Source organism: Haliaeetus albicilla, chromosome 9 (assembly GCF_947461875.1).
Source record: "Haliaeetus albicilla chromosome 9, bHalAlb1.1, whole genome shotgun sequence".
Classification (NCBI taxonomy): domain Eukaryota; kingdom Metazoa; phylum Chordata; class Aves; order Accipitriformes; family Accipitridae; genus Haliaeetus; species Haliaeetus albicilla.
Genome location: NC_091491.1, coordinates 35,177,254 through 35,192,455, shown reverse-complemented (window position 1 = coordinate 35,192,455; position 15,202 = coordinate 35,177,254).

The following is a 15,202-nucleotide window of genomic DNA, read 5'->3' as shown; positions in this document are numbered from 1 at the left end:
GGGCATTTATCTTTCTACCAGACAAAAAAAATAAAGTAAAAAGAAACTCAGAAAAGCCTGAGGCATCAGTGGAACTTATCATAACAAATGATCCAACTACTTATGAGATGCTAGTTCTGAAAATCAATGAATAGTGACAATATCTTTTAAGAAGATTGCAACACTTAATATTAAGTTTTCTTATCTTCCTAAGGACCAAATCCTGCTCTTGGTAAAACCACTGAGTTTTGTTAATGCCTCTAATGAGAGCATGATCAAACCTCAAGAGCCTAATATGAAAACGTATTAGCTTTTTTTGAATGTTACCAAGAACATCTTCAAATCAGCTGCATCACACTATGGAATAAAAATCTGTACTTGCATTTGTCTCTTTGTGTCTGTGCTTGCTATATGTATAAAGGAATATTGAATTCTATAAAAAAATTGTGGGTTGTTTTCAGTGAGTAATAGTGCAAAAAGGTAACACATCTTGAACGGCAAGTGGAACTGGTTAGGCAATCAGTTAAGCTCTCTTTTGGCATCCCATAACTTTTGTCATTTTTAGCAGGCAAAGGTGTCACAGTGCAGTTTATTGTTTCTTTTACACAAAATTACCATTTTTAGAAGCCATGCTTTTGATGTGATACATCTCAAGTTTATGGGAGGAGGATGTGTGTCTGGATTCTGTTCTTGTGGCTTCTCTATATATGCATGGATAAAACAATCTGAAATGCTACCAAATCAAAGAACTAACTTCATATAGTTGTATATATATGACAATAAACTAATTGTTTTGTATTCAGGGGGCTCTGAATTCCTCTTTGATGGGAAACCTCACCTGGCTTGGACACAGACAGGCTTGACAGATTGAGAACTCCTTGATTGCATGGGCTTTGGTGCATGGCTATTCTTTCATGGTGGAGTAGGTTGCCTGTTTAATTCCTGTGATCCTACAAGGACATTACAAGCCAGTTCTATGCAGTGGTCAGAATCAAGCCAAGAATTGCTGTTCTTCCAGCAAATTGTGAGGAGCTAATTAAGGAAGCAGTTGTCAGTGATGTCTAGATATTTAGTCTTGACATCACATCTATTGTCAACATCTTCTACATTTAGATAGTGTTTCCTGCTCTCATAGCCTTTCAGCATGTTACGGTCTATCACCACTGTGGTCAGGTGAATAGTAATACGGTCTTAGTGCTGTACTTTTCCCGTTTGACCTTGGAATTTCAATCCACAGGGATTCTGTCTTACCTTTTGACATGGTTAACTTTTCACTCTCATCTTAAAGTGAGTTTTCTTTAACATACAGTACAATTCTTTCTTTTACTGGGTTTTCCTTTATAGTTTACTGAGTTTACAGTATCCCACTAATTCTTTTCTACAAGTTTCTCCTGTGCCTTTACATTTAAAGCTAGGCATTCTAGTCTTTGTAATTTTCTGTTATACTTTTGCTGAATGTTTTCTATGGCATATTTGAAAGATGCAGTGTTCCCATGACTTCATCCCAGAAGATGGAACAACCCAAACCGTTCTTTTGCTCCAGCTGTCTATAATACGCTAGTTTAAAAAGTTTTCTGTCACTGGTAGCCTGATTCCCATCTTGTTTAGGTAATGCCAAATTCAGCCTGTGTAAACTCCCTCATTGAATCTGTAATGCCCTTCACATAATTTTCTCACCTCTACATAGAGATTTTGCCTCCATGTTTGTCCCCACATGAGGTACCGGGAGCATTTCAGGGCATCCTACAATAGAGATACCGTATCTTCAATTTCCTGCCTAATACCCTAAATTTTGCCACTGGAGCCTGTCTATTAGTGTCCCTTATAAAACTGACATCCATAGGGACTGTGATCCTCATAAGATCCAGCCCTGATGCCTGCGAGGTGTCACAGCCCAGCTCAGGCCTCTACCTTGCAAGGGTTTCCAGCGAGCACTCACTATGCCTAGTCCAGTCACAGTTCAGTAACATAAGCCTAATGAATATATGTAATTGTTTACATAAAGTAAGCATTTTTTAGATCTCAAAATGAAGAACCAGTTGAAGTGAGCTGTGTAGTTATGATCTTCTTAAGAAATGAGCTATTTAGTGACAGTATTCTAGGCTAAGGTATGTGATGACTCCTTTGGAGCAGCACATTATGCATTTTTATTAAGATTAAATATACTGAACTTTGAGAACAAATTGGAAAAAATCTTTTTGGTGAAGACAGTGTTGCTTGCAGCCATGGAGGAATCATACAGATATTTCCTTGTGAGAACTGCTGTAGAGTCAAGGCTTCTATTTCATGTTCACTTCACATGTGCTTGGTGTTATATAAGCAAGATCTATTTTAAAAAGCCTACAGTGTTTTAATATGCAGTACAACATAGCAGAAATACAGAATGATTAAAGAGGGATCACTATTTTGTAAACAAGTTGTGAGTATCATTACAGCCTTTACAGCAATTAAAAGGTTATATTGCTATACAGACTTGTAGGAAGGATACTGTTACATAAGGAAAAACTGCTTAGTGCTTTCGCTCTGTTTCGCAGTCTGTGTATTTCCTCTGTTACTGGATCTGTACAGAAGTGATTGGAATATGAACTGAATTTTCATGCTTTCACTCGGATTTATAGCTATTACAGGATCTCTGTGGATGAGTGCACACTGTGGTTCAGGGGTCTAGGCAACAAGATTTCTCCTGCAGTCTTGGCTTAAGGACCATGAATTGGGCATGGATATATTGTTAGTAGCTGGTTAGTTTGCATGTATAAAAATGCAAGTCAAAAACTATTCTATTTTACGCATCTTTCTTTGTCCTCAGAGAGGCTTTTTGTCCTCAGAGAGGCTTTTTGTCATTTGTAACTTCCTCCTGAGGAATGTCCCACCTGCATTTCCTTATGCCTAACCACGTACCCTGAAGCAAAGAGAGATGTCCATGAAAAGATGGGAATCTTAAGAAATGCTGAATAGCTCTAAGCTTTCCAAGAACTCTTCTATGTGGGGAAATCCTGCAGATTTTTAAGATTGGTTTCTTTCACCAGAGCAACGTCCACAACCTATCGATTGTGTGTTTCTGAAGCTGAATATCAGAATATCTAAATAAGGCTGAACTGCTGCAGCCAGTAGAGGTGTATGTAGAGGAACACAGTGTGCATTATCACTAATGGCAGGTTGCATTACAATCTGGCTAGTGACCCAGATGTATACAATAACTGTTTACCCGTGTACAATATGCTTGTTTCTAGTAGCTTAGTAACCAATGGAAATCAGAGATCAGAAACTGTCACTTTGAAAAAGCAGAGAGTAATTTAAATCCACCTGAGGCTGGGTCACAGGGACTATGTGCTTCCACTCCTTTAGCAACATAATACCCAGTACACTAGACTGAAATGCCACATTACTGTTCACGTCAGTGGGAATTATGCATGCAGTAATGAGAAGTCAGTGTTACAAACATGACTTTTCAGTGTGGGCTTTTTTCTTTTTTTTTTTTTTAACTTTATTTCATATCCATGGACAAAGTTAAAATTTGTTCTGCATGAGTTTCAAAAGCAGGGAAGTAATATCCAGCACCAAAGGCATAATGCCAAGAATCAGGAAATTGAAGTTCCATTCCCAGCTCTGCCACTGATTTGCTGCTGTGTGGTCTTGGAGAAGACATTCAGCATGAGTTTCAAGTGAGTGCATTCACCTGAAACAGTGATCCTAACTCCCAGTAAAGACTGAACTAGTCCAGGCATTGGAGTTTAGGGCATAATTCGTTTCACCCTAAAGTAGATATCTGAATCCTACTTATTTCTCACAGTGATAAAAGGGTAGTTTAGCATTAGTCTAAAGCTGTTTAAAGCTATGTGAGAGAGTCGTATCTCTCAGCTCACACAAAGTATATGACATTCACACAACATGTATGATCAGTGTCAGATACAGGTGATGATCTGCTGAGTTAGATAGTTCACATATTTTACATCTGACATATTTGTAGTTCTGTCTGCATTCAAAGACATCAATATATGTGGCAAAATTGCTTTATTAACAATATTCATGAATATCTGATAAATGTTGTTAGGAAACTTCTAGCTCTGATTTCAGCACTTCAGTTAATGATAAGTGGCACAAATAATGGGATGGGTAAGCTGCAACGGGGAGGGAAAAGCAGCATTGACTGGCTCAGGGTAGGAATATTTTATGCTGCTGTTGCTGCCAAAGACGTGTCATTAAACCCAGACTCTTAGACTTAGACTGGCCTTAGATTCTGTACCTCAGTTTGTCATGTTTAAATGGACATGATTTTACTTTCCTGTATCAGTGAGTAGCTGGAATGCTGAATAAAGACTGTAAGGTATTGTCTGAGGGCAAAAGATTACCATACTTAACACATACACTGTTATTCGTGGCTATAGTTCAGTTCAACAGCTGAGAGTGTGCATGTGTGTGAGGTGAAGGGGGGGGGGGGAGATGGAGATGTTTCTTATGCTTTTACCCCAACAGAATCTGGATGGCCTTAGTAATGAAAGGATATTTACCTTATGACATAATTAAAAATAACGTTGGGGTTGGTTTTTTCCTATGAAAGAGTGAACAGCAACTTCTAAAGCAAATAAGCAGCTACATGAGTAAGATTCTGATGTTCTGCAATTACTGGCAAGTTACAGAGATGACATGGGTAGGAATACACATGAAGGCACGGCAGAAGTGGTTGTTTCAACTTGCTGAGGTTGTGCTGCTGCCCAAAGCATAACCGCAGCTTCACAGCCAGTTCTGAAAAAACAGCAACTCCTTTCAAGTGTTTAAGTGAAAAAAGGAGCTCTGAAAAATCTTTCCATTAGAAGAAAATTTCTTTTATGGGGCTGAGCTCTTTAAAGCCAACTTGGAAACTCTAAACACTTGTTTTCCATTAACATTCACAGAAATTGTGTGCCTCGACTTTTAGGGCAGCTTTGATTGTCTCAACCATAAATCTAATCTATACACTTAGTCACTTTGACTTGCTCTCCTGTTGCTTTGCATTAGTGAAACCCATTGTGGGGCACAGTCTCCTGAAAATAAATCTTTGCAACAACCATCAGTTAACATCAGTTTTATTCTTCACGTCATTTAACCTTACCCAAATCATTTATAAAGGGGTGCTGGCTATCAGCTGTGTAGCTCAATAGTCTTTAGTGGTCTCCTGGCACTACATGCCAAGAGGTGCTGGACTGTCAAAGCTAATATATGCTTCATTACACATCATGAGAAATGAAAACTAATAATATTGCAGTGGGGAATTTGAAGTACAGAGATTAAGTGGAGGCAGAGTCTGGTCACTCTTCATACTATTAATTACTATTTAAGTATTAATAGCAGAGTTTTTCTCATTCCTAGATACCTCAGACAAGAAAGGGCATATCTGGATGAGGTGTTGTAAGTTAGTCTATGTCTTAGTTGTTTAGAGTTCAAGACAGATGGACAGAAGATGGGGAAAGGAGGTATTGACTCCCTTTTAGAGGGGAACTGAGGCACAAAATTTAAAGTAGATGCCCAAGATCACACAGGGACTTTGTGGCAGGGTCAGAAGTGGAGTTCACACGTGCTTAGGCTCCAAGCCATACTTTAACAAGAAGACCGGTCTTTTCTATATGGCATATGTAGAGCCTTATCACCATGCCATGTGGACAGCACATCCTCACTCAGGTATTTCATTCCCTGAGGCTCTTCTGCCCCTCCTGTCCACTGACACTTGGGAGAACAGGATTTCTAAAGAACCCACAGAGCAAACTGGGCCTTATAAACGCTGCATCAGTTTTGATTTTCATTCTTCTAGCTGTGTCAAAACTGTTTTGGGGTCAGTTTGTCTCCTGAAAAAGAACATGAAAGCACAATGTGTCTGTATTTTGGATGCATCCTGAACACTTATGTCCAGATAATAGTTAGTAGTGTCTATAAGGCAGATTAAAAGCTGCCAGTCAGCTTTTGCTGATTCTATAGAAAGAGGATGGAAAAAGCAAGGAAAGTGGCAGAGAGGACTTTTTTCTAGTCTTGGACATCAAACTTGAGGTCATAAGTGTATACACGGCATCTGTCCAGAACATGTTTGTGACAAGAACACTAATTGGTTAAATCAAATGATTTTTCAAAAGGAAAAAGAACACTGCAGTCTTGATTTCCCACTGCCTGGCCACTGCTGTAACATACTTCATCTGTAAAAATTTTTACTGATGTTACAGAAATAGTTATTTTGTTTTATCGAGATGCAATTGCTGGACACTTACATTCTTTATCATCGAGGGCATTAAGTAGTCGATTTTATTAATGCAGAATAGATGGAACCCGCCACCAAATTTGAATAGTTATTCTTTGCAGTCATTTTGTCTAATTATAAATGGCTAAAGAAGATCTATGGCAACAGAGAATCACAGATCAGATGTTTACGTTATTGAATATGGACGCATTGTGAAAGCAACTTCCAAACTGATTAGCAAATGAGTGCAATATGATTGGTAATCTTTAATGAGTGTCTGTGATTTCAGAATGCAGTTCTCAAATTGCTGGCATCCCCAGTTGTTCTGGCGAAAATTGCTTCAAAAAATAGGAACTCTGATTCGAGGCTCAAGTCTTCCACAGATTCATCTGTTCTGATTGTGTGTCTTATATCAGTGAAATCTACTGTGGCACAGCTTGTCCCATAAGGCCTGTATAATGAAAATAAGGAAAGTTTCCACAGTCTCATCATTTCCCAGATTTATAGGGACTTTACCAGTTGTGTGGCATATGAATATTCAGGTCTCTTCCCCAATGTGTCAGAATATGCTATGAATAATTTATAACTTTAGACTGAAGTCTTGTCCTTTCAGCTTTGGAAATGTATGCATCAACACTGACTTCTCTATTTCCTGGTATCAAGACTGTATCCTAAATATTCTTTGTTCTAAATTGCCAGCTTAATTGAGGAGGTCCAGGACACCAACATATACATGTACTTGGTGACAGCGGGTGTTAAAAGGGAATTTAATACCATGTGTAAATTGTTATCTGCAAAACCAGAATCCTTCCTATACTTGGTCTCTGTAGCAAAGAGCAGCAAAGCTGTAATTTACCCAACACACTAAAACCTGGCTCTAAAGCACATTAAGCTACATGGGAAATATTGCTGCTTTCTAGATGCAGTTCCAGCATTTGATTCTCTCCCATCAGACATGAACTGGACTGTTTTATCACATCTTTTTTTTTATTTCTAGAAACATGTTTCTGTTTCATACATAGAAATTCCTGTCTCAAGACAGTACTGATTTTTTAAGAAGGCTACTAAAGTGTGAGGTATTTGTACACTTGTATGTGTGAAAATAGATTGGTGCCATAGTTTAAAATTGAGCTTTAATTATGATAGGTTATTGGAAGACTAAGGTTCTAGTAAGGTGCTGCTCAGAGTAGTCTTGGCCTTTCTTGTTGTTCCTAGAGAATATATGGGTTGTACCATATTTCACTCTTCATTTAATTTTGAAGTTAATGAAGATTCATTTAAAAAGATTTTGTAATAGACTTGTTTACAAGGAAAAAAACTTTTTAGGTGAGAACTAGAAGAATGGCCCAGGAGTTTTCTTTCTTTAATAATTGTATAATAAGCACTGTTACAATAATTTCCAGTATAAATGAATCACCTGAGCATCTGTGGGCCTCTTTTCTTATGTGGTTAGCTCACCTGCACTTTCAGTTGCAATATTGTATTTAACAGCACAGTGCTTTATTTTTTCTTCATAGAGAAACCTGCTAGGCACTGCTGGGATCGCAGTTTTATTCTGATGTTAGAAAACAACAAAAGCATCTCGACATCCTAGTGTATGTTTGTTTAGTTGAAGCCCCGAACGCTGAGGTCAGGTGATTCAAAGATAGTCTATTTTCATTTAAAAAAGAAATAACTTGAATAAGGATCAAGCCTTAATAGTATCATTCAAACACTGAGAGTGTGAACACAGTCTAACCTGAAGGCTCAGAACCCACAAGTTAATTGATAAAATTTTAACCATAATTTTTTATCTTGACATTCTTGGGATGTGGCTCAGTTTACCTCGTTAAGGTTTTCTGAACTGTTGCAGCATTAAGTGGCTCTGCAGTGTACGTAGATGCTACACAGGACTGACTCTGCGTGGGTCGGTACATGGAAGGAGGAGGCAGTGTAGCAATCGCCAGGCCAACCCATCTGGATTTCTGGATTTCACATGCAGAAATCAAGCTTAACAATGCTTCGCACAGGGAGTGCATTCAATCCCAGGTGAAAGTACATGAAGAAAAAAGCTGGACACAGTGAGGACGTGCTAGGCTTTTACAGACAGGTTGTTCCCCTGGGCATGTTACCGCAACTGGGAGAGACCATGATGCAGCTGGAGCCTTCAGGAAGGATTTCTGTTGATGTTGTTGGACTTTATCCTTTTGAGCATGGGGCAGTGGTAGGGAGCAGTCCCTAAGCAACTGGCTGTGGTTCTTGGAGGAGGTGCAGCTCTAGCTGCCAGATGATGCTGTGGAAACTAAGGGTTGAACCTGATCAAGTTCTCTGGCTTCCCTGTCCCTCTCCTCTATCTCACTGAGCAGCTTATTCGGATGGAGAAGCCAGGAAAGGCAGGGTAGATGTGCCTCAGCCACACATCTTGGCATGGGCAAAAGAACAGAGGAAGTTGCAGGAGGAGGGAGATACATAATCTTGGAGGTTTTGGAACAATTTTACCAGAACTGAGAAAGGAGCACAAGGCTTGTGTGGGAAAGCTCTGACACATATCCAAATGGAGATGTTTGGAGGATCACAGCAGTTTCCTTTGGATTTACCCACGGAATGTGAAGATTGGCTTTCTGTTTTCTGCTATGTGCATGTACTATTTTTATCTTTCTGCTCTCTGCTTAGGAACATTTTTCTACTACATACTCCCCCCGTTCCTGATTCTCCTCAGGTTTGCAGTTTATCTGTTTTGAAGTGCTAAATTAGGATGAAAATGCTACAGTACAATTTATATTTATGAAACTGCCGCAGGTATGAGTGGCTTGGTGGTCTGCACAAGGATAAGTAATGAACAGTTTGGTGAAGAGGAGGAAACTAGTGTTTATTCTCTGACATGAGGAAACTATTGGAATTTGGCTTGTGTATTATCCAATCTGTAGCCCTACAAAAATATAAGTGAGGATTCTGTACTTAATGGATTTGTTCCTTAGTGTTTCCAAATTCATTATTGGCTCTCCAGTTGAGATCAACTGTATCTCATTCACTGGGATAACATACATCTGACAAAGAAAATTGAGAACAAAGACTCTGAGACTTGAGAACACCTGCACAGATAGGTTTTCTCTATATTGTTACACAAAAATATCTTGCTCCACTACTTATAAGATCATTTTGAGGCAGGTGTTACCTATCTACCTGAGTGAGGAGAGAAAAATGAAACACCTACTGTTTGCCTAAATGTTCACTTTCCTTCCGTTTTATGCATTGAATGAGGTAATTTAGGTTAGAAACTCTCTAAACGAGAGGTCATATCCAATGAGAAAAGCTTTCCCTGTGTGAGATTTTCTGTAGGCTGAAGATCAGTTTGCCAGTTCTCAGCTGCGTGTTTTTGAGAAGGATCAGAACTGCCATCTTTTGCAACCCATAACATTTACAGTGACTGCGCCTGTCTGCTTCATGTCTGTGGGAGGTACACGGTTGGCAGTGGTAACCGACAGCAGGGGCTGAGAGCATCTGCAGGAGGGTAGGCAAAACTGGCATGCAACACTCTGCTTCAAGCCAACTCGTACCAACAGGGAAAGACTGTTCTGTGTCAGATTCAAACCGCAGGAGGCAGTGCCTTCCCTTAGGACCCTTCCTTACTAACCTACTTAGATAATGCTCGAATACAGAAATTCTACCCGCAGACTACTTCTCTTTCCAGAATGGTACGTGCTTCATAGATATTTTATTAACTAATATCTAATCTCATATTCTAGTCTCTGTAGTTATCAAATCAAACACATTTTGAGACAAAGTTGTTCACTTCAATCTGTATAATATTGACTGTGTATGAATAAAAATGACAGAATTTCTAAATAAGTTATTTATCTGCAGAATTTTGCTTTCAAATTCCAGTGTCTTGGAGATATTGGCATTTTCTGAAACAATTACATTTATGCTTTTAATAGAGACTAGGTGATCTGTGTAATCCAAACCTCAGCCAGGACCCAGTAGATTCTGTTATGAAGAAGAATCTTTTTTGCTTCCCTTGAGTCAGGGTATCAAATATTTTCTGATGTGATGGATCACAATAGCAGAACAGTTTCTTTTTTTGCTTTATCTGCTACAAGACACATGTAAGAGAGAGAAGGCAGGGCAAGGACAGAACGTACAAGGTGAATGAACGCAATTAGTTCAGAAAGTAGATTTGAATCTTCAACACGAGCATGACCAAGCCAAAAGCTGTTGAATGAAATATATGAGTGGGTAGATTTGCAACTGGAGCAAGTTGTCATAGGTCATTTTTCATTTCAGTAGGCCTGTGACAAATCATCCCAGTTGGGGTGATAGCCCTAGAAACTTTACTTCCCTTTTCTGTACCAGCAGATTTCTCTGCATTGGTCCAGTATGATCTGAAACTGAACAGGACTCATTTATACTCTTATATCATATAAAATGAATGTTTATTTCTCTTATGTCTGCCATGGCCACATATCTCACTGAAACCCTGTAGATTTGTCTGCACCCAATGAGTAAAATTTTGCTTTTTGTTGAATGTTGGTACAACTGAATGGAGTCATTCAACGTTCTGCTGGTGTAGCTGAAAGCAGAATGCTTGTCAGACCTGTTGGTGCCCTACGTGACTCCTTTTACTAGCAGGAAATAAAATAAAAATAGTGAAATGAGGGCAAATAAGCCTGTCAGTCAAATTAATGATAGATGCCACCCATACTTGAGAACCAAACCTAAAGCTCTCATTCTCTTCACTGCTGATGTCTTTAATTATGGTAGTTAGACAGATGGAAAAATCATTGTGCAGGTTTTATTTAAGACATTCATGCCATGGTAGCTTTTCTGCCAAGGGCAATCAGTTGCATTAAGGAATTTGCCAGAAAGAACAAATCTGTCTTATTTATAGTTAGCTAAGTTCTAATTATTTCTCCTAAATGGGCAGTCAGATAATAATGTGTAAACATAAAGCAAGCATAGAACTACAATTACTATACGGTGGATAGCTTCCCCCAAGCTGTATAATATTTTCAAGCTTTACCATGTCACAGAACAAACCCACTCAAATTGGGTGGACCACAAACCTGTCTAAATTTTTAATCATCCATTTCTCCCTGTCATGCAAAGAAATGGTGGGTTCCTTTTCCACACTAATAATTACTTCAAGCACCTTGTGTCATGGGAAATGGATCACCAGTGCACAGATCTGGTACTAATAAATGTGAAAACAAACCCTAAATTATATCTTCAGCTCTTGATAGGATTAATATACCAAAGCACAAGCAAATTCTAATTAATACCAGAAAAGATATTTCTGGTTAAAGAAAGCTGGCTAACACACCTCATGTACTTAGTGTGCCAAGCTCTTAGTGTAGTTTTGTAAAAAATATTGTGTTGGAAGACTGCTGAACACTTAAAAAAATGATCTCAGTTGTAAATGATTTCTCATAAAACCTGATCTCAATGATTACAACTGCGATAGTCCGTGCTGCGATCAGCTAGATGACTGTGTGCGTTACTTATGCACTCCCTCCCTGTTGCTAGAAATGGGCAAAGCTATGTCTTCTCTGGATTTACATGAAAGGGATGAAAAGTATGTCACTAATCTTTTGCAGTAGATTTCAGTGGTAGAAGATAAAATGAGAAGAGTTAAAAACACAGTTACTGGGGCTGCCCAATAAAAGTGTGCATGAATACAGCAGAGGTACCTTTACATGGGCCTGCTACCCCAGGAACTCTTCCAATGTGCAAAGGACCAAGGAAGGTGGCAGCAATTGGAGCAGATTTAAGGTTTTGTAGTGGTCAGGCAAATGGAGGAGGAGGATCTCGGGCTGCTCTTTGTGGGAGGTGTGTGAGAGCCACAGTCTGTGTTCCTTCAGCAGTTGCTTACAGCCTGCTCCTTCCAGAGTCTCAGGTGGAAATATACCTACAGGTGGAGCTGAGAAGCCCGTTTTATTGTTCACCAACTTTCAGGTACTTCAATGCCATCCTCACCAAATGCAGACTCACAAAACAGACACCTTTTACTGCGTTTCCAGTGCAGTAAAATTTCCGTTATGAAAGTTCGTGAGAGTAACCTTCTTTAAGTTCTTGAAACTGAAAAAAAATGACGGTTGCATGCATTTAAATTCCTGTCATAAAAGGTGGAAAGGATGCAAATGGTAAAACCTTATTAAAATCAATACAATCATTTATACTGTAATAATGACATAAATAAGCCTCTTCAAAGGATTTAGGGCAGGTATCTGGAAAAACATTCTGTCATCTACCTTTGATGAGAGCTTCAAGGCAAATAATAAATGAGCAAATGAAACTTTCTGTAGAAAGTCATGTTTTCAAACATGTCCAGATAACATCTTCAGTTCCTGATAGCACTGTGCTAAAAGCAAAAGCAGATCATTAAAAATAGAGAAAGTACTTCCAGATTAATAGGTCTGGCTACAAAAATCCTAAGGTTTCTCTTGAGAATTGCCAATGAATAAATTAAACTAGCTACATTTACAGTGAATTAACATCAAACTAATTTCCAAACCAGTGAAAACTAAAAATAAAACCCAGAAGAATGTAATTCCTTATACTCTTTGTTTCTTGCAAATTCTGTCCCTAAATGTTTTTGCAAATTAATTTAAATGATTGTCTAGTTAGAGGCACAAAGAAATAGAGCTAGAATGTATAAGTAAAGGAAAATAAATACATTGAATTTGATTAAGCCATAACTGTACACAAAATATTTAAGTACAATTTGAAAGAAATCCTGAGTTAGGTATAAAGGAAAGATATCTTATGTGTCTTGAGTTACAGAAAGGGGAAACAACTCTCTTGTTAATAATAGCCAGATTCTGTGGTGATTTAAAACAAGATATCCTTACTAGGTAATGCAGAGTACAGTGTTGCAGAGATTCAAGCTATGCTGTACAAAGTATTTACTGTAGCTTTAGGCAGACTCTCAGACATGTCCAAATAATAATAGCCAGAGGACAGCCCAGGAATAGCCTTAAAACTGCTCTCATTTCCTCCCCGTTGAGCTCTGAGATGCTGCACAGTTTTAATTTCTGAAACCTGAGGAAGAATTCAGGAAAGACCAAGCCAGGGGATTTTTTCAGTAGAGGATATTTTAATCACTAGCTGGAGGGCTCTAACATACTACTTGCCAGAGGCAATTATTAAAAAACTAGTTATGAATATAGAAGATGGTATTTACAAGAGATGAAGGGGTGTCATGGTTTGAGCCATTGCCACTTTAAAAATATATCAGGTTCAGACTGAGGCAGCCCATGAACTAATTACTTTGGTAATGATGTTGTAAAAATGAACAGGAAGTTAATTATGGAGACAGTTAGTCAAATTCAAGAGGGTCAGAATAGGAAAAGGACCACATGAAAATGCAAATTCAATTAGGTTGAAAAATCAACTAAGAAAATCAAATTATTCTTGAGCCAACGCCATATTTTAAGTACATGAGGAACTTGATTGCAAGGAAATTACCCCAGCACGTAAAATCAGGTATGTGGCTAAGTATCTCTCTGAGTCAGGTCTTGTAGAAATACAGTGCAGTAAGATAATCTTCAAAGTATTTAGACTTCATCTGGTAGAGCAAAAGTTGTTTAGTGGAGTTAACTGTGCTAACAGAAGGTGAAAGGCATTTCAGAAGAGGAGTATTCCAAAGGACAATATTGTTGAGTTTTCATTACAAAATTTTATCCTGAGCCTTTTATTTTTATTCCAGCGAATCTTTCATTGGAGGTAAAGGATGTGATTGCTCTATAAGAACAGTAGAATCAAGCTTTTGGTTTGAGATGATCATGAGAGAGACTGTGAGAGATGTTTCCTGTATGACTTCTTAGGTCTGTCTCCAGTCAACAGATATTATTTTCCTGTTTTGGAAATTGTTACCCACATAATAGAACATGTTCTTGTCTTAGTTCTGCTTCTGTGGTTTCAGACTCATCCTGCTGGAATCACAGGAGTAAATTAGACCTGTATTTGCAACAATATATTTTTAATCTATATACACATACATTTAAAAAAAAAAGTTGATATGCTGAGTAAAATTATTGCTCCATTAAAATTACAGAGAATTTTGCCAGTACTTTTAATTGAATCAGGATCCTGTCCCACGTTACTTCTGTAGAACTGTATGGAATACCCAGATGATCCAAGTTTCTTTGCAGTGTGGAACTGAAAGCCAAACACTTCATCCGTTTCAGGTCTAAGAAAGTGCATTCTCCTTACTAAAAAAATGACTTCCCATTCTATTGATGACTCTATTTCAGTACAGAGAGCTTTGTTTTTCCATATATGAGATGGGTTTATTTGCAATTTGGGTTTACATAGGGTTGCTCTAACCCCTTGAGCATCCCTGTGAATGATTGCATTCATTAGTATGGGAGCTATGTATTTCCTGGAAGCAACTTTTGCAAGAAAGATTAACGAGTAAGGAAGAGTTTTGTTATTTTTTCCCTCTTTTATGAACTTTCATTTTATGAACAAGGCATACAGACTTAGATATTCCTGAAAAATTACAAACAGTCTACCCCTTAAGATACCAAATGTCAATTAATTCAATTCAGTTAAAACACTGATTTATGTTCTGAAAGCGAGTAATTTCTCATTTAGCTACAGAATACTTCACTTTCCGCTTCAAAGAGGAAGAAATAGTTCACAATAAATATTATCTCCTCTAAATTTTTTTACTGATAGCATGCCTTGAATGCTAGGACTGTGCATTTATTTAATCCATTTTCTAAATGAGGTCTATCTGGTAGACATCTCTGTACAATATACATCACAAAAATATTAAACTCAGTGAAAGATTATACAGCATATAAAATACAGTAGCCTTTTTATGGTTGACTTTGAATTTGCAATCAGCCAAATATCATTAACTATCTGAAAGTCCTGGACACATTGCTGATGAAAAGCTAATGAAAGGAGTGAAATTTGAAGAAATATTTTATTATCTCTTATCATTTTTGATAGATTATTTTCCTGTAGAGTTTAAAATTTAGGAAAAAAAATCCTAAATCTGAGCTGTGAAATAGTCCTTGCCTTCATCTTCTAACA